Here is a 24,273-nt window from a genome sequence, read left to right as displayed (position 1 = left end):
GAATTCTCACATTTATTGAATGTGTCACCTGTTTGTGCTAAATGCAGATAAACTACACATTTATAAGCTTTCCTACTTAGCAAAATTGTAAATAATGTTAGCATTTCTAGATAAAATAGATACTTAGGGAGAAATCTCAATAAATACCAGGGATCATTGTTTCCTTTTCAATATAAAACCTCATGAAATTAGAATGAAAAGAAAACACTGTTTATTCTGTTGTCTGCTAGGCTTAGTTGCATATTAAAGTAGTATACAAAGTAGTTCTGTAGTTGAAATGTCAGAGAACTTTGATAACCACACACCTTCTTTCAGTGACTGTTTAGCTGCTTGTCTACTGGTGTTTACAGAGCAAAATGATTGGAAAGCCAAGAGAAAACACCAAGTATCTGATTGGTTAAGGTAGTGCACATTCAATCTCCCGAATTTTACACAGCAATTGAAATGGCCTCTTCTATAAATAATGCCATACTTCCTGGTATTTCTATCATTTACAGCTTATAGTAGCAAGAGCAGCCTCAGTACAATATTTCTTAATCCCCCCAAATGTCTCAACCATCATAAATCATCTGAGTCCTGGCAGAATCTTGTATTGACCCTCTAAAATTTTTATTGCTGTTTCATTCATTTTTTAATTGCCTCTTCTTTCTTCTTTTTTTACTTCCTGAATCCGTGAGCTGAAAAGGTTATAATTTTCATTTTCTTGTGAATGATGTCTATATAGTTTCTTCCCCATTACTCTGTCAGTGTTGTAGGAAAGCAAAGCTTCCCTGTTATGAAAAGCTAACTGAAGCAAATGAATCATTTGACTGATGAAAGTTCTGTTGGGGACAATCAGAGTCTTTCCTCTTAGCTGTCAGTTAACAATGACACCTAATCCTTAGCATTTACTGAGTGTAAAATAAAGGTCGTTAACAATTTTATTACCAATACTTTCGTCCCTGAAGACTTCCCTGCCCCCACCTTTCTGTTCACTCTTTCTTTTCCCCTTCCTTTTTCCCCCTGTTTTGTTTTTGGTCATTAGACAAATCCTTACTGAGTTCTTATCATGGCAGAAGTTTTGCTTTGCTAGGGACTGAAGATTCAAAGATGACTACATCATTTTTGCAATTAAGGAACTGACAGCCTGGTGGGGGAGACACAGATGCAAGCAAAGAATTGTAATATTCTGTGAATACAGGCAGTGATAGAGGCATGAACAAACAGACACAAAGGAGGCACCAATTAAGCTTGGCTGGAACAGCGAGGATAACTTCACTGAAAGTGAAATTTTCTAGCTAGGTCTTTAATAGAAATTTTGCAAATAAATAAAGAGGGAGGGAGGGAATACATAAATAAAAGCATGTCCAGGCAAAGGCAGCTAGAATAAAAAAATAAAACATTTTTTAAAAAGTGAGAAGAGTAAGATTGCAATTGAAAAGAGGACTGGAAAGATTTTTGAAGCAAGATTGTCAAGGGCTTTGTGTGCCTCTAGAACTGGGGACCTTGTTCTCTGATGATGGATTGCTATCAAAGATTTTGAATCAGAAGAATTATCAAATTAAATCTATGACAGTAGCATGCAAAATCCATCAGGACAGGAACTTTGTTTCAAACACTTCTAAATCCCTGAACAGAGTCGGCAGGCATCAGTAAGTACACACTTAACAAATGTCTATCCTAAAGATTGCATGGGGTCAATGTAGCAGTGGAATTGCTAATGGAAGGTATCAGAGATAGGGGTACCGTGAGGAGACAGTGTAGTAATCTAGGTGAGAGATAATGACAACCTGAACTAGGGAAGTGGGCGTCAGTTGATGAGAGGTGTAAACTGGAGAGGTGCAACGACTTTGGAAGTGGTATTGACAGGGCTAAGAGACTGATAAGGTCTGGGGCATCCATGGGGAGATTAAAGAGTCGTACAGTAGGACTAGAGTAACTTCCAAACAAGACAAGAAAGTCAAGAGAAAATGCAGATTTGGGGGTGAAATTGATGATTCTTATTTGGGGATACTTTATGTTTGAACTCAGTATAGTACATTTTTCATCTATATAAGAGATGGAGATGTAAAATTAAGAGCCATCACACCAGGGTTAATAGCCAAGCTTGCCGAAGCAAATGAGATTCCTCAGAAAGAACCTCACACCAGAAGGTCACTATTTATGGGGAAGATAAAGTTATCCAAAGGAGGAGAAACAACCAGAAAAGTAAGGGAGAGGTTCCAAGAAAAGTGCATATAGTCCACTCTCTCCTCCTCTCCTCCTCTATGACTAACGTTCTTCTGGTGGTCTTTGAAGACACAATAGGCTCATCTGTTACTGAAAGTGGGGGTCCGGTAAGCCAATAAAGAGGCAAGGTTGGTGGAAAGGAAAGTTTTTTTTATTTCCAAGGCCGGCAACCTGGGTGGAGGAGGGCAGACTCCTGTCCCAAGGCCCACTCCCCCCCGCAACCCCGACAATCAGTGGGCAAGAGTTTTCATAGGTTAAGGGAGGGGGCTACATGCAGAAACAGCACAGTCAGCTCTGACAATCATCTTGAAATTGGTCATGCGGTGGTCTCATCAGCATCATCTTGATTGTTTTAAGTACAGTTAATCTTCAGTTCCAGGGTCTGTTTCTTCCCATTTCTTTGACACCAGTTCTTGGAAATGTGGCAGCTTACATCATGGCTACGATCTGGTTGTCACGTAAACTTCTTCCACCTGGTGGGAGTTTTGGTCTCTATAAGACAGCTAAAAGGATATGGCTCAGAATATTATCTATAGCCCTTGAAGAGGATCTAAAGGTCATTGACTATGCTTAATGACTACACTATCATTATTTAGTCTTGTTGGACTGTTTTCCTTTCTTTGCATTTTCTCACTTCTCTGATTAAACTATTCTTTGGCTAAAGTTTTTCCACAGACAAAAGGCAGGCTGAGGACATGGGAGGCAAGGACCATAGGGTCCTGCTCTGTTTCACATCCACATCAGACAACATGATTGATGGCGGAAATTTTGTTCATCTTCCTTTGTCAACTCTAGGCAAAGTTGAATAACTTAGGAATTTAATGACAGTGGACGACTAAACCCTACATTATTCTTTACAGTATTTAACAGGCAGGAGACAAAACAGAGCACTGGTAAAGGAATCAAAATGAAGGATATAATTTACTTATTTACTGATGCCAGCTTCTGTAGCTTGCCATGGAGAAGTTTACACTGGTGAGCTTAGAACCAGGACTGGCGCAGCCTGTGGAAATTTGTCTGTACTATGACCAGTTTCTCATGTTAAAGGCATTCATCCCAAAGAAGATCACCTGGGATCCAGCCAGCAAGACACTCATGAAAGACACATATATAAGTGACATGGAATTCGTCCCATGCCCTCTGAGCATCTGGGATTTCCATCTTTTGTGTTTGTTTCCTGAGAAAAACTCTTTGCAGGGGAGATCTTTTTTTTTTTTTTTTTTAGTTTTTGCAACTATTGATATGGGATGTTCTGCATCAATATTTTATGGCAGAATTCATATTTCTAATTCCTAATTCCTTAATACGTATCCAGCCTGACTTCTGCCTGTTCCATTTTTGAAGTCAGAGCTGAATCTAAAGACAAATGATACAATCAATGTATGAATGAAGAGTATTATATGGGAATTTTGCTTAACAGGCTTATGGAGGACAAATGATCAACAAACCAGCTTTAAAAAGCTAAGTGCTAGATCATTCACATATTATTTCTTAGTATTTTGATATTGTTTCTAAGCTGCCTGCCTGATAACATGGAAATTTAATGCTAGTTCCCAAAACCTGTCTGAAAGATCTATAGGTCATTTCTCTCTTCCAGTGGTTGCATATAGATCTTACATCATGGTCTATAGTGATCAATTACCTTAATTCCATGGTAGAGAGTACTTTAATGTAAAGATAATGGCCTCTGTGACTAAATTCATAAGAATAATTACCTTATTGAAACAAAAACATAGGAACACAAAGAGCTACCGCTCCTAAGTAAGCATGTGCCCCTTGAAATCAGGTATAGCTAAATAAAGAGAATATTTGGTGGGATAATTAAACCAAATTTCTATGTTTTAATGAAGTAATAGAAATGTAACAGGAATATTTGCTGTAGTTTATTTTATTGACATTAGGTAATCAACATCGTTTGGCAATTGTCAGGTTAATACCTTTCTTTTAGATTTCCTACCAGTTCTTAATCACTTTCTTATAATTGTTCTCTTTAGAAGAATTTTCTCCCCCAATCTCAAAGAAACGTCCATCTATTTCTCTTGTGGTCATCTCCTACCAAGAAAACAATATTTCTCTTATTTGAACCCTTCTTCCCCAATCCCATGCTGGGAATTCTAGCCTCCTGAAGTCTCCCCACTAGTGTTATTGTAGAATTTCTTTGTAGAAGTGGCTCATGGCTAGAATGTGTTTAGAAGTGGGTGCCAGATTCCTCTTCTTGAAGTTTCATTTGCATAGCAAGCACAGTGTGTTTATTTATTTGTTTATTTGGGGGTCATGGAGTTAAAGTTCCTCTATCCCAATATATTTTGCTCCTTACTATCTCCTTATTCTACTGATGCTCAGAGGCCTTGGCAGTGTTTCATGCTTGCTCTCTCAATTGTCCTTTCAGATCCCAATGTTGCAACTGTCATTGTCTGCTCCTGCTCTGGGGATCTTTTTTTTTTTTTTTTTTGTGGTAAGCAGGCCTCTCACTGTTGTGGCCTCTCGTGTTGCGGACCACAGGCTCCAGACACGCAGGCTCAGCGGCCACGGCTCACGGGCAGCCGCTCCGTGGCATGTGGGATCTTCCCACACCGGGGCACGAACCCATGTCCCCTGCATCGGCAGGCGGACTCTCAACCACTGCGCCACCAGGGAAGCCCTGGGGATCTTTTTTGAATGTCACCTAATTGCAATGTTCTATCTCGATCCTCTATTCAAATATAGAATTTTCTGGATTGCTACTCAAGACATTATCTTCTCTTCATGATCTATCACACTCCAATGTTAAAGTGAATACTTTATACCCCATGAGTGCTTATGGGGTATAAAGTGCTGGATGCGTTTCTATAAAGCACTATAAAGTACACTTCTTTGAACTCTCAAAATCTTTCATGGAGTTTGGTTTAAACATCTCTTATAGATTTTATTGTCTTTATTGAAACCCTTCCACCTTAGACTTTGCTTATGTACCATACTGAGGATGATATGATTAAAAGGCACTGGGCACTACATCACGTGATCCTTTCTCCTCTTCAGCAGTTTCCCACTATCATGGGACAGATGTGGAGGTCTCAATCCTTCTTCCCACAGGTTGAGTTCTTTTTTGAAAGGATCCAAAGTGACACACCAAGTCAATCCCCACTCCATGATACTCTCAGTGTGAATGCTAGTGTGAACACTGATCAGTTTTCAAGCAAAAGCACCACCCACTTCAAGTCAATATTCATTCAAAAGACAGGTGTGTGGGAAACCACTCTATACACTTCATGTAAATAGATTTTTTTTTTTTTTTTTGCTTATTTAGTTGTGTGTTTATAGAGCTGGAGAAATCTGCAGTGTGAAGCAGGGCATGATTGGCTAGGAGGTCAAGGATTTCCTTATAAGTCTGGCAGGCCCTGTTTTCTAGGGTAAGCTGAGTTGGATGATTGTGATTGCTGTTAGATTTCTGTGACAGTGAGGCATTTCCCCTAAGTGCAGGCTGACTTCATTTTGGTTTGTGACCTGGGGCAGGCCACTGGAGAGGCCTCCATTTGGCGTCCCAATAAACAAATTAATGTTGTCATCAGTATTAACACTGAAGCTAACAGCTTTCCACTTCTCTCTCCTTGTGGCTCTCGTCTTACTGCCTTTCTTATTCCTTTAGCTTCCTCCCGCCATTCTTATATTTGTTCTTTCTCATTTATCTTCTTCATTCTTTATTTATGACATTTTCTCATCATTTATTCTTATTTCTATGGCTTTCCAGTTTTCTTCCTTTCTTTTTGCAACTTGAAGAGCAGTCAAACTGACAGGCAGAGTGAGACAAGTGATGGAGGGAAAGAAATGCTTGGGGCAGCGGGAAGATAAAGTTTTGTGTGTGTGTATGTGTGTCCACTGTGGGTTGAGGCAGGGGTGAAGATGGAGCAGGTATACAACATTTTTCCCATGTAGCAATTTACTGCTCCCTTTTTTTTTTTTTGGTTAGGTTTTTGGTTTTTCGTTTGGGGGATTTTTTTGGTGGGAAGGGTTGGGGTTTTGTTTTGCTTTGTTTGTTTGTTTTGGTTTTAAGAAAGGTCTCCAAATGAAATTGGGTCCAAAAATAGTGAACTGTTACTCTCTCTCTTGAAATGCCTTCTTTTTTTTTTTTTTTTTTTTTTTTTGCGGTACGCGGGCCTCTCACTGTTGTGGCCTCTCCCATTGCGGAGCACAGGCTCCGGATGCACAGGCCCAGCGGCCATGGCTCATGGGCCCAGCCACTCCGCAGCATGTGGGATCTTCCCGGACCGGGGCATGAACCCGTGTACCCTGCATCGGCAGGTGGACTCTCAACCACTGCACCACCAGGGAAGCCCAAAATGCCTTCTTTTTAACTATTATTATTATTGTCGTTGTTGTTCTTATTATTAAGCCAATTATTATACTCTTGTTTGAAGAACTGTCAGTAGACAAAAGTCATCTCCATCTTACACATGAAGAAGGTAGGCTCAAGGAGTTTCAGCAACTTCCCCAGTGGTACATTACTGCTGGACACAGGACTATCTGATAAAACTTCAGCATGATTTGCTTGAACTGACAATAGTATTTTATTCCTAGGCCCTTTGCATAGATCACTGGCAGCTCCGTGCCTAAACATGCGTACACATACCCTCTTAGGTATGTATTTGTATCCACATGGTCGCACCCTTTTCACTGATTAAAGAACAAGATGACTGCCTCAGGCTGGAGCTGATGAGATACCTTTCTGAGTAGAGTTTGTCTAGGATACATGTAAGATCAAAAAATGCACTTGGTAAATCATTTAAAAAGAAGAATGTCAGGATGTGAATTTGCATAAAGACTGATGCATTTTCAAAAACATCGAACCGGGATAGTTGACCAGCTGGCAGAATTCAGTTCTTGTTGGTTCACTACTTTTCTTAAGAAAATACAAACATCCAGAAAGATGTAAAAGAGTTATTCCAATCAGTCTTATAGGGATTTAATATGTATATAAGTTTTTTAATGGCTTAAGGTATAACTGTGTTGAATCCTGCATTAAAAACAAAGTAATCAGATAACTTTTCTGGAAAATTTTAAAGCACCGGCTTATTAGTAAATGTGTTTAAAGTTAAAAGTACTCTTTGCTTCATTTTGGGAAATCCCTACTTTGTGAAGAAAAAAAATCTTTGGAGGGAATAAAAATTTCCATACTAGATAGATTGCTTGAAATTTATTTATCAAATGCAAATAAGAAGAGAACAAAACTATATTGGTAACCAAAGTAGAATTTTTCCTCCCTTGCATTTGGGACAAGGTCAGTTAATCAGTAAATGACTTTGGCTGTGTTACAAGCGCTGTTCAGTAGCACATTTCAGTTCCTATCTTCACTTCATCTGCACACTTTCAGAGCTCACTATTTCTTTACTTTTGGTTTGACGATTTCCATTATGTAGAGATAGAGTCAACATGGAAAAAGAAGACGGAGAAATTATTATTTAAAGGTGAAAAGGTAGTAAGATAGTATCCAGTGATAAAGAAATAAGGCTGATATTATGTGGCAAAAATCATTTAAGTTCTGGAAACAAAATATACTTTGAGATATCATCTGCTCAACTCCCAGGTAAAATTAAATTTAAACAAAACAGTAAATTAAAAGTCTAACGTCTTTCCTATACTCTCCAAAATCCCAAAATATCTTTGAACTTCATTATCTCCATCTGTAATATATAATACTATTTAAAGTAATCCATATCCAGCAAGATAATATTTTTAAAATGTGACGAGCCTCACATGATAAAAATATTCACAGAGTAATTAAGGTAATAAAGATAAATATTAATGTAGCAATATCTACCAAGTTCTGCAACATTAAAATGGCTAACATAACAAAGAAGTCAGAAGAACAAAAAAGATGTGTGCATTAAAATGCTTATTCTTCCAACCTGTGGTGCAAAGCAAAATTGGAGAAAACACAGAAATAGAGAATAGAGAACTGAATAGAGAACTTACTCTAGTGGTCTATAACAGCTGTTTGACAATGTCCACCTGCTCATCTATATATTTACATATTCTTAATATCAAATGCTTTCTATCAGTATTTTTTCTTCTCTTAACTATTCAGGATGGATTGGCTGATCATTTGGACTGAGTTTGAGAAGGAGTAGAGTATGCAGCAAGCACAATTAACATTCATTTACATGCAAAACTAAGTAATGTGAGGAATTTAAAGTTGTATTATCCTGCAGATCATTTTTAATACCAAAACTTTTTTCATACAGAAGAAAGAGTGTTCCTGGCTCTGCAAAGTCATGAGATTCTCCTGGGGCCCAGAAATGCTGAGCCAGGGCTTCCAGACCTGATGCTTTTGTATTGAACAAAATCAGTCTTCCAAATTCCACTCATGTTTGAACTCTACCCTGTTGATTTTTCCTCTTGAAATAGCAGAAAATGACAGCTTCCTTTAGAAAGAAGAGCAGGTACCCATAAGATACCTTTGCATAGTATCATGGCCATACATATGAAACCGTCTTCACCACGACATTTGGACTAGAAGATGTTCAATTAATTACTCCACTAAAAGTTTCGGGTAAAGCAGGGAACTGTCAAACAAGGCACACACAATGTAGAAATTTTATACCAATTTAAAACATTTAAATGTATATGCATTTGCCAATTTTGATGTGAGGCCAAGCTCTTTTCTTTGAGTAGGAGTCAAATGATTGGTTTTCTTCTTGTCTTTTTTGCAGAAGTTGCTCCTATAATTTATCACTTGTAATTTTCATATTCAGTTTCTTTACAAATACACTTGCAAAGTAATGTGAGCTCAGAACCTTTCCAGATTCCTATGATTTGTTTTTAAAATCACGTAGGTATACTGAGGTATGAGTTTTTTAAAACCAATAATTACTTTGGTCTTGCTCACATCTAATTTAATAGTAACGTTGTTTTATGTCCGTCCTGTACAACAAATCCTTAAACTAGTTTTCATAGAACACTCCTCTTTGTTTTTTGCCTCCATATTTGAACACTTCATATTTTATACACTACAAAATAATATTTATGAAACTGAGTTCCTCAGACCATTTGTCTATAGGTATTGGAGTGGAGTAAATGTTTTCAGATCAAATAAGTTTAAGAAATGCTAGTGTATAGTAAGTTATGCAAGTTTCTTGACTGAATAACTTTTTCATGACATTTGCAAGAAGTCTGACTTAACATACTACGTTTGGCAACAAACACAATTTACCCAGCTGGTGGGAGCAGAAGTAAGCAGGCATACAAAAAAGGAACTAGCCACAAAACTTAGGGTCCTGTGAGTAACAAACAAACCTGTTTTATAGAGGGAAATGGAGAACGCTGGTTACCGAAGGCACTGAGGAGATAAAAGCTAGTGAAGAAACTCCCTTATATATTAGTTTTAACTATGTCAAGCCTGCAAAAATTCTGTGTCCTATAGGTATATGTGTTGAAGTATATATAATTGTCCTCATCCATAAACTGCAGAGTAAATACTCCAGAATCACTCTTTCCTGGATGGCATACAACCTTCCTCAAGGTCCCATCTGTCTCTTTTATCTCTCTCTATTTTTCTGTTTCTTTTCTTTTTCTTTCATTCCTTTTTTCACCACATTTGGCAAAGCTTTGTCTATAACTACATTTTTAATTTTTATGATTAAGCCTTCTGGCCTTAGAGATGTTGTTTATCTTCTTGGGAGTACTCAGGGTAAAGATGTTGCTAATCTTCTAGAGAAAATACAGTAAATTTTGCTCCCAAGAGGAGCAAGAGTAGTTCCTACATGATTCTCAGCTTTCTACACAGCAGCATGTTTTGCTGATACAGAAATATGATAAATGAATTACTTAAACATGTACGTCCCTACCAAGTCATCTAAGGATAGCTTTGGTGGTGACATTTAAGCAAGTGTATGTTATGATCTGACTGTTAGATAAGACTATTTTGTGTCAGCAGACCTGAACTCTTTATATATGTACCGTACAAAATATTAATTTATAAAACTGAGTTCCTCAGATCATTTGTCCATGTTTAAAGGGGAGCAAATGTTTTTAGATCAATTAAGTTTAGAAAATGCTAGCGTATACCAAGGTATTCAAGTTGCTTGAGTGAATTACTTTTCAGAGATTTTAATATGCTGATATACATTGAGCATCTCTTATGGTCAGTATGGTGTTATAAATTTCCCCAATTTACTTCATCTTCAACTTTTTTTTTTTTTTTTCCTGGATTACCTATTACATTTTTAGGAATAAGAAAAATTTAAAGCATCCAAGCAACTGGCTAAGGAGAGAGGAGTTATGAGTGGAAGTGCCTGAACTGGTAACAAGTTATACTTTTGCGAGAGAGAAGGAAGAAGGAAAAGTCAAGAATGGGGCAAAAGTTGTAAGGGAAGACTTTATGGTATTCAGAATGGTTGAGATGGAGAAACCAAAGGAAAATTGGGTCTGAACAAAATTAAGTTGCTGCTACCTTCTTTGAAATGTGTTCTTATTTATTATTACCATGACTATGAACAAAACCAAGATTATGTGGACCTCTCCATTAAACTTGCCACTTAATTTAAAACAAGGTAGGCATGAAGAATAGTCTAATTCTCAATCATGGACAAAAAGGAGCCCAGTGAATATCAGTACTTTGCCCAGGAACAAGTGACTCTTGGATGTCAAAGAAGTATTCAATGTTTCTACTCCTTGGTTATCTCATCTGTATAATAGACACTATAAAACCTCCACTGTAGGATTATTCTGAGAATTGAATAAAGTAAAATGTGTGAAAATGCCAAGCATAGTGCTTGGCAGGCATATAGTAGGCATACGGTAAATATTACTTTTCTCTTTTGTTTACACTTACCGTGTGCCCTCACAGTTCCAACAGTGGCCTGCATTCTTAAAGGCAAAGTTAACCTTTTAATATTTACACTATCTTAATTCACTAAGTGCAGTCGCCTTGTTTTCTTCTGGTAAAAGAAATCTTTTCAGGGCCAGTTACTTCTTCTAGGGCAGTCATACTTTCTAATTTGTTTTTGGTACTAGAAATATATCATAAAAAAGTAAGAAAAATTAATGATTTACCAATCTGAGTTGCACATCAATCAAAGGCAGTTATTTATGTTGTGGAGATCTGTCTTCATTTTAACTTTATTCCTTCATATTGACAAAGGAGTAGTAAGAAAGTTTCTTGTCAGGATCCATTATGGGAAACCAAGGAGCAAAAAAAATAACTGACAAGAACCTTGAAACTGTAAGAACTCTCCTTCCTTACATTTCAACTACCTGTCTCATAGTAGACTAGACATAGTAGACGTGGTAGACCATTTAATGGGTGAACAGATTTTAACTTGGTGTTTTAGAATCCTAACCATAATATAATATGTTATAGGATCAATCATGTTTGTTAAGTGATAGTTTGACTTCTTGAAAGGTGCATTTTATTTACTCAGCAAGGAAGTTGAAAAGATACATGGGAAAGTAATTAAGCCAAATAACTTACCAGTTGCTTTAACAACTTTATTATACTACTGCTCCTTCAAGAAGTCCAACTTGCAGCCAAGGAGTTATTTGTTTGCCAAACAGAAAGTGAATATTCATTGTAGCCTTACGGACCAGAAGAGATGGTTCATTCTGTTGGCCACATATTTACCAAACTATAAATGGCATTTGGGTTATACTGAGTGAATCCTACTCTTCAGGGTGTATTTAATATATAACACTTCCATCGTGGTAGAGACTCCTGATTTAAAGTCTCTATCAACTCAGACAGCACACATAGATAACAACTGAAGCCTGCTGGTCTAATTTAGAGATTATGATATTTTCTTTCCCAGGAAGTTTTGTTTCCAAATGGTCACATTGAGTGGATCTAGTGCCTTTACACTTGTACCTTCCAATGTAGGTTGATACAACATCATAGTTCCCTGACTCAAATAACCTCAAACCTTTTAACTGGCCACTCATTTTTAAGGTTGACTGAGAGAAGAAAATAAAACCTCCACGGTCTGGTAATCATGGGTGGCCCTTATTTGTAACATGTTCCCCTTGGGCTGAGTCACAAATCCGCTTTAAAAAGCTGATCAGTACTCTCTGGAACAGAATGTCAATCAGATGTGACCAGAGTTTTATAATTTGATGAAAACTTAATATTTTCAAGTTGAAATTGACCTGGGCTTTGGTGAAAGGTTTAATTGTTCTGTGCCATGTCTCAGTTTGTTGATTTTTTTCTTTAGTAAGTAGATTATTTTCATGCATGCTTTAAGAATAATCAACTGAGGGTTTATGGGGTTTATGGGGGTTTATGGGGAAATAGTTCTTCTGATTTATCAAAAAGATCAAAAACACTGTGTTTAACTTTTTCTTAAATGAGAAATTTGTATACTTCTACACTCCATGTGATAGAGGGGGAAAAGGTCAAAGAATTTTTCTAATTAACTGAACATTTTGATCTTTGGTCAAAAGCATCTAAAATCTAAAAATCTTCTGATATATGCTGGACCTATGGCAATGCTAAGAGCACTGGTATATACTACATTTGATTTTACTGCAGCTAGTCTATTGTAACTTAAAAGTGAGCTTTTAGTTTTTGTTCTTATTAAAAATCTTGTTATTTGTTCACCTTAGGACTCATTGTATAGCCATAATATTTTGGTGTATTCTTTTCAGAATATAGTTCAATAAGTATAAAAATTTTATTAAGTTAACTCTATAAAGAGATATATTTGAAAACTTCCACTGTTAGTAATGTGAAGCTACTGCAATGTACAACTTCAAGATTTAAAACTGCTTACAGTTTGAAGCATTCTTTAAAAACCGAACCCAAACCAAACCAAAACAAACAAACAAACAAAAAACCCAGGGTGTTTAAAACATCAAAACTACCCTAGGACCTTTTTTAAAAATACAAATTTCTGGTCTCATCCTCAAAGATTCTGATTCACTTGATCTGGATTAGACCCAGTTATCCCAGTTGTTTAAAACCCTCCCCATATGATTTTTATATGTACTCTAGTCATCAGTACAGTATAATGACTGCATAAAAAGCAATGTTTTCTAAGGCATATGGCATAAAACACAAATCCCTTGAGATGACTTGCAAAGAAAAATTTCTATAGGCAAGTATGTAAGGGATCCCCTGCATATTATCCTTTCTTGGAGTTTTCGTAGAACATTTTTAAATGTTGAGACTGAGAAGTTCTGCAGAAATTAGATCTATTTAATTTAGTGTAACCTGTAGCTTCTCAGATGGATTTGATCCTGGATAACTTATTTTTTCTGTCAGTGGTGTTTTTATTTTATTTTTTTATTAAAGTATAGTTGATTTACAATGTTGTATTAGTTTCAGGTATACAGCAAAGTGATTCAGTTATAAATATATATATATATTTTTAAGATTCTTTTCCTTTATAGGTTATTACAAAATATTGAGTATAGAGCTAGATGGTTAAACCTATTTTCTCCAGAATGTCCTTTGAGAAATGCTACTAAATAAAATTTGACAAGATCCAAATTGTTATTTACATCAGTACTGCTTTTTAATGCAATATGATTATGATGTTTTTGAGAATGTGCAATATTCAAAGCTATTGAGAATTATTTTACCTTTGTTTAGACCTATGAATGGAATATTTCTATTGCCTAAATGGCATCTAAAAATTAAATACTAAAGAGTCACTCTATTTTTATATGATTTATTTTCTGATTGCATGAAACAATCAAAAAGAAAGCAAATAAATAAATAAGTACATATAAGTGGTTTGTTTCAGTGGCTTAGGTGGCCATTCCTTGAACGGAATAATGGTTCTGTGAAGCTAAACTACTAAAAAAGTGCTCTTGTCACCATATTATTAAATGTCTGCTGAATTGAAGTTTCGAAGCAAAACACGTATTGTTGGTGAGTGCTCCTTGTCACATCACAAGACTTTACAAGTAGACTGGTAAAGAACAAATTACAAATGCTTAACTCTTGCCTTTAATTGGAGGATCAGATCTAAAATTATGGTCAGGGCGCAGGTGACAGAGAATTTGTCAAAATTAGTTACTTGAGTATTTTAATTTAGTGTAATATGCTCAGAAGAAGTTTGAATTATATTTAATGTGTACTTGTCTTCAATTAGGAAAAAGTATTAAAGAAGTTTTGGGTTCGGAGGTGGAGATAGAGTCACAATTCTAAGAAAGGAAGCATTTCCATAGCATTGAAAGATGTTATCAAACAAGGAGAACAATGAATCATTAGTTTTACTCTCCAGAAAAGGGGAGAAAAGAGGGTGATTTGTTAATCAGCATCTCTTCAGGTCACATGGGCCAGTCACTAAGCTAAGCACATTGTGTACATTATCTCATTTAAGTAGAAGAAATTTTTTTTAATCCTCTTATATCTTCAGAAAACATAATCTGTTGTTTAGAGTTTTAAAAACAAGTTGTGGTAATGGACTTATGTACTGTATCCATATTCACACTGTACACTTCCTTTTTCTATTCTTCCTTCATCTGCCCCGTCATCTGTTGTTCCAATTCTTTCTTCCCTTTTAGAAAATGACTCTGTGCTTTTTACCCAGTGAATTTAATTGAAAATGTTAAGCAAGTAGACGAAGAGCCCTGCTTTCATGTGTTTTGTATGAGGAGAAGCTTCCCTTGTGTTTGGTTTCCATTGAACATCAGTCTTACCTGGAACATAAAGCTCATTGTTGTACCTTATTCTTAAATACATATAAAGAACATTCTACTTTATAATGATAGCAGGACTGTCAAAAGCAGTTAATTTCCCCCTCACATTTAGTGAAGCAAAGAAAAATAAAACTTCATATGCCTGGTTTCAAGTATGTAGATTATCTGAAATTGTGTCCATGGGTTACTTTTCACATTTAATTCACCTTGGTTGGTTTCATGATGCTGTCACCTCAGTGCCAATTAGTACACTGGACATCTGCCAAGAAGGAGCTGAAATAAGGCCATCGGCTCATTTCATCTTGGCACAAGGTCAGTGCTAAGCTGTATTTAACCTGGTGCTAGAGGCCAGACACATTGTGTAGTCCAGGAGCTGTATTATATGCAGGAGCTTTAAAATAAAGAGACTATGCAGCTTATATATGTTTTTCTTCTTCAGTCTTCTCACAAAAGGAAGATAGTGAAAACCCATCACAAATATTTCAGAATTATGGTAACCACTACCAGCATATAAAGTGTACATTATAGATTTTTCCAGCATACTAAAACTCATCATTTATGTGAGGAAGTTGCTTGTATCACTCTCTGCTGTTTCTCAGAGTCAAATAAATGGTGACGACCGTATCATTGGGAAGACAGGGAGTATCCTCACTTGGCAGAAAAGGGGGTTTAGAAAGAAAGTACTAGTTGGGGTTGATAATATTCAAACTAACAGGGCCAGGATCAGTAATAGTGATATTGGAACCTAAGGCAAAAGGAAGAATCAGGAATAGTAATCTTGCCTTTATTTTGATATTTTGTTCATGATGGATTTTTTATGTTAATTTGTTTTGGTTAAATATGTTATTAAAATATCATTTATCTTGATTACTAAGTATTTTGGTGCTCCTTAAATTTTGTACCATTCTAATCTTTGCTCTACAAACTAAAATAAGCTGAAAACTCAAAAGGTTTATGGAAAATCATAGGGAAAAAATCACCATACTGACCCCATATTTCATATAGTAAATAATAGATATCAAAGTTTCATCATTAATAGCGTTTGAGATTTTTTAGTGCATAATATTGAACAGTAAAGTTTCCAGCATTGTTGAAAGTCAATAATAGGTTGATTCACAGCCAAAATTTCATGAGGAACGGGATAAAGGAGATGTGGCTGAGCTACATGAAATTTGTGATCTCCTGTATTTAAACAGGGGTCTTAGTCAAGGCAGGTTCCCCTCACCTACCAGTCCACACTATTCCTTATGAATCAGAGAGATATTTTTATTATTTATATTTTAAATGAAGGAGAAGGTTAACGTCCTGGCAAGAGGGCACGTATTGGTGAAAAGGGAGACTGAATATGCAAGGAACTGATTAATTTTTTAAAATTTTCATTGTAGATGCAAAATGAAAAGAAAGTTAACTATGATTTGCAAGAAATCTTGCTTTCTCAGACATCTTACTGTGGAATAATGGCTCAGCCTTGACCAAACTTTGAGCCCCTGTATTGAATTTTCAAATTACCACCTTGCTTCTTTGTAGTTGTTAATATATTCTTAGTGTTAATATGTTCCCAGGTTCTAAGAAAAAGAGAAAGCCCCCCTGTGGCCAACTTATCATTTGGTATTCCTATAGCTGCCAACTTAAAAATGGATAGCAAAACAAATCTGGTTTATTTTATTTACAATTATACATGTATTTAAATGTTCAATATATTTTTCTCACCTGAATCCCTTTATGAAACCTAAGTAGATCCATCACGACAAATTCAATTCAAAAAAGTATTATCTTGATATTTATCAAGGATCTTGCACTTCAAACTCTTTGAAATTGACTTCATGAGTGATTTCAACATTATATATTTTCTCTTTTTTATTAGCTCATGTGCAAATGAATTTCTGTCTGATACCTCGTTCCCAGCAAAAGTGTTGTGTGTGAGCAAGTATATATATGAATGTATGTATACATTTGTATATGTTTAAGCACTGCATTTGCCCACGATGCCCCTGCTTTTATTGGGAATAGAAAGTGGAGATTCATATACTTCTTAATTTCCTCTACTAGATGGCACACTACTTATGAACAAGAATTGTGACTTAATCATCTTTGTATCAATGGTTCTTCTTTAGTTTGGTACCTGCCATGTCCTGTTGCTGAGGATGAACTCATCCAGAAAGTGATGCCTTGCTGCTACTCTCTCTGTCTCAGGAATCTTCTAATAATGAAGCAGTTATTTGCAAACAGTGAGCCTGGAAAAAGATGGCAATATACAGGAAGAGCTAAGGAAGGCTCAGGGGACATGGAACCAAAGAGAAGGCTCTTGTGGGGGCTGCAGAGCTTCTCAGAGCTTAGTTGTAGGCTGGAAGAAGTCCAGAGCATGGGAAAGCCAACTCAGTCCGAGGCACCTTCACTGCAGAAGGGACATCTGAGCCAGGTCTTCAAACCCGCTGAGCTCCACATGCACTTACATTCCCTCCCCGACTACAACGCCACCTGGACTTTGAGACAGTTTATCAAAACACTTTTCAAGTTCCCCCGCTTTCAGAACATTCTTCCTGATTACATAAATCAGTATTTATTTCTTACTTTCTTAACAAATGATACCTCTTATTCTCTGTATCATAAATGATTGCATCTGACTATGTTCAGTTCATGCTTTCTTTATAATTTTCTTCCGTGTCATGCTTTGTCTCCTTAATAAGATTATAATGTCCTGGTGGAGAAAGCATATCATAAATGCGTTCTGTACTCCTCACGATGTCTTGGCAATCCTGAAAGTATATAAAATTTAAATAGGTGTGGCATTAAATTAATTGTAAGTTTATTGTTTTTTCTTTGCACTGAAGTTGCTACATATCTAGGCTTTAGAAATGAGGAGAATGTTGTGATTTAAAAGGTGCAAAATGCATCACTTACTTAAACTTAACTGTTTTAATCAGAGTCCCAATTGAAAAAGGTGACAAACTCAAATTAGCATAATTTGAAGAAAGGTATTACTTAAAAAGTGTGGATAGGCTGTGTGGGATTATAAACAATAGTGAAATAACCTGGGTCTTATAATAGTGAAGGAGCTTTTCCAGTCTGCGGTGTAAGGGGCAACGGCAGAGAGGTCTTAGTGGAACTCTGAAAAAGAGTGCCATGTAGTAAAGTCTTCTAGGGTCCAGTAGTGATTTTTGGTCAGAATACAGAGCTGACTCAAGGCAACCCCAGAGCTAGGGAGCCAGGGAAATAAATACCCTGATCTCACACTTCTTCCTCCCTCCTATCTCTGCCATGGCTGCCTATGGCCCAACCCAGTGGAAAGCTATAAGGATGGGAATCCAGTACTATCATCCATGCAAGTTAGTCTCCCTGGGAGGAAGCTGGGTGGAAAAGTGCAGCGTGTATTTGAAGGGGCATGTGGAAGATATCTGGTACATTCTCTCTTAATGGAGCCTGGCCTGATACTTGGAAATTTATACCACTAAGGGTAGTACTTTCTTTTAAAAAATTAATAGTGAACACAGATTTTTGAATTCAGTAAGTCAAATGCCTATATGATGCCACTCCACTTTAATTACCAAGTAATGTTGCATGTGCTATCCCAGAGATACATACAAAATGCTATGGAAGTCAGGGAGGGAGGGACCAATTTTACTTGGAAAGTCAGCAGGGTTTCTCCCTGGGGTAAGATCTCTAAAGGTTCTAATGAAGAAAGGAGGAAGGAAATGCTGTGCAGAGAGCACAAGGTGATTCCTGAAAGAGCAAACAGCATAGAGCAAGCATATTCTGAAGAAACCAATAATAATGGAAAAAGAAAATTGGCCTTTGGGGTCAAATTGAAACCTGTTCAAACCCCAACTCTTCCATTTATTAGCTATGTGATATTGGGAAATGAACAAAACCTCTCTGATGCTCAGTTTTATCATCTGTAAAACAGGCACAGTAATTCTTATCTCACAGGTTACTTTTATTGATTAAATGAGACAATGTATAAAAAACCAATAATTATGTCCAGTTGTTACGAGTACTCTCTTTAGACACATACTATTATTTCCAAATTCTTATTCTAGATTACAAAATAATAACCTGTTATTAGGCTGAGAAACTATAGATTAAAAGGCAAACAATCAGATAAACAACAAGAATTTACTGTATAGCACAGAGAACTATATTCAATATCTTATAATAAACTCTAATGGAAAAGAATCAGAAGATGTACACCTGAAACTAACACAATATTGTACATCAAGCAGTTCAATTTTTTTATTTATTTTTTGTGGTACGCGGGCCTCTCACTGCCATGGCCTCTCCCGTTGCGGAGCACAGGCTCCGGACGCACAGGCTCAGCGGCCATGGCTCATGGGCCCAGCCGCTCCGCGGCATGTGGGATCTTCCCGGACCGGGGCACGAACCCATGTCCCCTGCATCAGCAGGCGGACTCTCAACTACTGCGCCACCAGGGAAGCCCCAGTTCAATATTTTTAAAAGGGCAAACAAACAAATCATCAACAAATTAAGTTTCTAACTTGGATTCATATGGTAACTTTTGTCTTGGGTGGTGGATCACTTGTAATAGTCGGTAAGCAATCCCACTATTTCCCATTTATGGTTGTTTTGTGGTGGCATCTAGTTTTGGTACTGAATGATTTCCCTGTTTTTGCTCACTTCTTTCTTTTTAATATGTTGTAAACCGTCATGAGTTCTTCCTCATGGGTTTCAATATGCTTGAGGTCAAACTTGTATGCATATTAAAGAGCAATAAATAATAATGTTCAGTGAATGGAGTCATATAATCCTTTAATCCTCTATTAAGTTATTCAAGAAAGATCTTTCAACAGCTATCACAGCTAGTTCAGGCTTGCTTTCTTCACATCTTCTGAAAAGGGTCAGGTTTTTCCATTATCGAAAATATTGAGTTTGCTAACTCTGAGATGTTTTTGGACTCTACTGAAGAGAAACTCAGTGACCTTGATTTAATCTTGCTTTCTACTATAAAACATTCTTCTTCAGTAAATAACTTTATATCCCTTTTCTTTTTCTCTCTTGATGTATATATATAAACATATGTGTGTCAATCGATTCATTTTATGCCCTTGCCCCCATGTCCCACCCGCCACATAAAAGATCAGGAAAGATAGCATACATATATCTACTACCTCTTTGGTGACTTTCTTACATTATATTTGAAAAGGTATTCTATTGTTTCTCATTGGGTTTTTTTGTTTTTTCTTTTTTAGGAATCTTGCCTCTAGCTTAACAATATGTCCGTTGATCTGCCAATCTGTATTCAGAGTTTAGTCAGATTTAGATTGGTAGTTATATATGAATTAGACTACATGCCCCCAAACAGCAAGTGGTTTACTGACTTCTAATGCTACTGCAGACACCCGTGGGTATTCATTAAATGTTAATTAATAACGGTATGTTGAGTTGAATTGACTTGTGGATTCTGGCTGATTGCTCTTCAATTTAAAATTATGAGATGCACAGCATCAATCTATCAGCAGGCAGGATCAAATTTTGATTTATTGCATGTGTCTAGAAAATTGTAGAGCTTTAGGAATTCAAAGAAGTAGATATTTGTACTAGATATGAAAGATAATACATAACAGTAAAACAGAAACAACGTGAAAGGTCTGAGAGCATTTTCTAGGGGCTTTTCCTTGCCTCTGTTACTCTTTAAGTTCTCATTTGGAGTTATCCAAATTCATATAAAAGCTGGGTGGCTTTTTAAATTATAACATTTTTGTGGATAAGTGGATAATTATGAGAACTTGAAACATTGTTGTTGTCCTGAGTGGACATTATACTTCTCTTTGCTAAGGACAATAACTATTTTATAAGGTTTTGGAAGTAGTTGCAGATTATTTTGAGAAGTAGGAAGGAATTCTTGAAATATTCTGAGTTTTTTTTAGCTTTATTATGGTTCTCTTAGTATGGTTCTCATTTGTTTTAAGTGATTTTTAGACATGACTCCATATTTATGTTTTCTGCCTGCAAATGGTTATGGAGAGTCATAGTTTTAAGGCAGAATTTCAGATTTTCATCCACTTACTTACTTAATATTACCTAAAATTATAAAATTAACTTTTTAAAAAGCCCAAGAAAAATCTTTCTATAATAATTCTGATATAATTAGCCAGATTGAATCCAATTTGGAGTAAAAAGAAAGAAGTTTAGTCTTTTAGTAAGATGGATTTGATATATTTCTGAGCATTAAAATTAATTTGTGTCCATCAAGGATTTTTTAAAAAATTGTTTAAGAGGGGTGCCTTTTGTCAGGCAAACATTCCTCAATACTACTTGTATTTAAATTAATATTCCATTAATTAAAGATGTAGAACCCTAGAGTTTTCTGAGCCTTCAATCATAGTTTCAGTTTTTCTTATTTTACATATAAATCTAGTAAATTGTATGTTATGATTTAAATATAACTTTTATTTGTTTTTGGTTAAAGCTCAATAAACATGAATTTGACAAACTAGATTTCTCTAAATATTTAAACACTCTCTATACACTAATTGAAATCACTGAATCATTTTAAACCATACAGTATATTTAATTCTCATAAGTATTTCTGACACCTTCCAAGGCAGACATAGAGATCTACCAATATCTTTCCAAGTAGGTAATGAATACTTGCCAACCTATTATCTTCAAGCATTTAGATTCCATAAATATTTTTCTTTCAAAAATTCAAATATTCACTTGTATTAGTTGAATTCTGCCAACACATATGCTACTTGGTTTTAAACCATCTCTTCATCAACTGATTTACTTTGAAGTGATCCTACACCTTCCTTTAATAATAAAATTTCCTATCTGACTTATTAATCCTGAGTGTATGGTCATTATATTGATGGTATTGAAAACTGATGGTTTAACCTATCATAAGTAGTGAAAATTTTTAATTCCAGAGACTTTGAAAGGAAATTCAGCTTTTTGAAATGTGTGAGACTGAATTAAGAAGTCTTGCCTACAAGGAGTCATGTTTTAAGGAATACATCAAATGATCTATAACCAACCTCAGTGCAGTTATGTATGTGTATTCATATGTGTTTATTTTAAAAGAAATCATCCTAAAATGTGTTCATATCACCAATATGAGAACTAAAAAGAGAAAATCTGTGTTTTGTAGCCCTTCTAGCAGTGTTAACCATTCTAAATTTGGATTAAGAAGTAGATATGGAATAGTATTCTTTATAGGAACTTCTATGTCTGTAGTCAATTTGGAAGCAACATGTGCCCTTCTGAGCCTACACTTTCTGTAGGGTCTTGGAATTATATGTAATGAAAATGGGACAATTACGTGACACTCCTAACCCCAGACATAGGGTCGGGAATTAACTGATTGAACATAGAGACTCTTTTCAACATTCATTGTGGAAACAGGTTACACTTAAGGAAATCATAGAGTTAACATGTAATATATTTCTATCAAGCAAGTTAGGAAAATATTCCCAAGTATCCTTATCAGTGGAAGTGATGATAGTTCTGAAATACCAATGATCTTGTCAGTTTAGGTTTTTGACACATTATATAAATGTGTGCTCTGTGAAGTAGTGTGCCTTTACCTGAAAGGCTATGTTCAAATTCCAGATCCTTAAGACAAATTTTACACCTTACCCTCCCAAACATATATACATGAAAGCTCATGAAACTCAGAAAATTCATAAACTATGGGAGACAAAGCATAGTGTACAGTTGAGCTGTTCTGATTGCAAAGTTAATTTTAACTGCTTAAAAGAACAGAATTTAAACCTAAATCAAAGAGTTACTCTTAATTTTATACTATCACAATGATTACTAGTTGCCATTTGTTGAGAGGAATAATTTAATTTTGAGCTATGTATCATAGCATTTTATTTTAAAATATCAATTCTTTTTATATACCAAAACACATTTTATGTAACTGCTGCTATGTAAAATTGGCTAATTAGCATCTGTGGCAGTTAAAACTACTAAGGTATAAAGAAAATTGTCCAAATTAAGTTGCCAGAAATTTCCTATTGAGCAAATTACTAAAAATTGTGTTCAAATAAAAATAGTAAAATTTAACTTTAAAAAATGATTTATCAATTTAACCTTAGTCCCTCCTTACGTTGCCCCCAGGCAGAGCTGTGAAGAAACAGCTGCTCTGCATGAATTCTTTTTCTTTCAATGATTCTCTTCTAGATGTTCTATATATTTTGAAAGTAATAAAATTTGAGGGGAAATCAATTATATTAATTGTCAGACCTTATTAAAGATCCTAAGGAGAGTGAGAAATTTTGAGCACAGCTTTAAAGAAATATGGATGAGTCTTTAAACCTCTTCTCTGATACATCATCAATTTTTCCCTCTCCAGTGAATAATTCCCATAAGAATATAACATTTTGTAATGTTTCTCATCTTAAATCCCTTTGTCCTCACAACTCCCCTACCCACCCATCACTGCCCCTATTTCTCTGCTCCTCAATACATTAAAGTGCCTAGAAGACTTGTTTATACTGGCTGTTTCTGTTTTCTCTCTTCCATAATCTTTTTATTTTTATTTTATATTGGAGTATAGTTGATTAACAATGTTTTATTAGTTTCAGGTGTACAGCAGAGTGATTTAGTTATACATATACATGTATCTATTCTTTTTCAGATTCTTTTCCCATTTAGGTTATTCCAGAATATTGAGCAGAGTTCCCTGTGCTGCTGTACAGTAGGTCCTTGTTGGTTATCTATTTTATTTTTATTTATTTATTTATTTTTGGCTGCCCTGCGAGGCTTGTGGGATCTTAATTCCCTGACCAGGAATTGAACCCGAGCCCTCGGCAGTGAAAGCATGGAGTCCTAACCACTGGAGAACCAGGGAATTCCCTGGTTATTTATTTTAAATATAGCAGTTTGTACATGTCAATCTCTTCCATAATCTTATGAATACATTCCAATGATGATTTTATTTGTGCTGGCCTGGTTGATCTTTCAAGGTTACCAGTAATATCCATATTGTCTAATCCCTGACCTGTGCTTCCCCTAATTTAGTGGTCTGTACTTAGTTCTCATTTTCTTTAACTCCCTCAACAGCATTTGACTCACCTGATCACTTTCTTTACTCAGCCTCTCTTGTTTCTCTTCCTACCTTCTCAGTCTTCTTTGCTGATTCCTCTTCCTTCTCTCAGTCTCTAAAAGTTGGTGCTCACTTGAACTCCTTTTGCTCTATTCTAGCTACGGTATTCCCTGGGGACCTCATCCAGTTCTATCTTTTTATACTATCACACTGATGACTTCCAAATCTATATCTAGCTCAAGGATGAGTCCAGACCTTTGTTCTGTTCCCTGCTGTATCCTCAGAACTTGGTAGAGTGACTGGAACAATACAGGTGCTCAATCAATATTTATTGAATAAATGAATGAATGTTCTGCTTTGCCTCCCAGGGTTATTGTAGAAACCAAATAAATCAAGAGACATGAAAGTAATTCACCCTGCAATTGTCAACTGATATTATTATTCAT

The 24,273-nt window shown here is 35.9% G+C and overlaps 1 protein-coding gene and 1 long non-coding RNA gene across 3 annotated transcripts in view; one reads left to right on the top strand and one right to left on the bottom strand.

Moving 5' to 3' along the window:
• ARHGAP24 (Rho GTPase activating protein 24) overlaps positions 1-24,273 on the top strand; it is a 511,224-nt gene that overhangs the window by 409,240 nt on the left and 77,711 nt on the right. The window lies entirely within an intron of this gene.
• Positions 2,342-24,106, bottom strand: LOC125964230 (uncharacterized). Its single transcript, XR_007477009.1, has 2 exons — positions 23,857-24,106; positions 2,342-3,564 (listed from the first exon to the last, which is right to left on the bottom strand). It is a non-coding gene; the product is annotated as an uncharacterized LOC125964230 (long non-coding RNA).

Source organism: Orcinus orca, chromosome 4 (assembly GCF_937001465.1).
Source record: "Orcinus orca chromosome 4, mOrcOrc1.1, whole genome shotgun sequence".
Classification (NCBI taxonomy): Eukaryota; Metazoa; Chordata; class Mammalia; order Artiodactyla; family Delphinidae; genus Orcinus; species Orcinus orca.
Note: the sequence above shows the minus strand (reverse complement) of the source record. Positions and strands in the feature narration are given on the sequence as shown.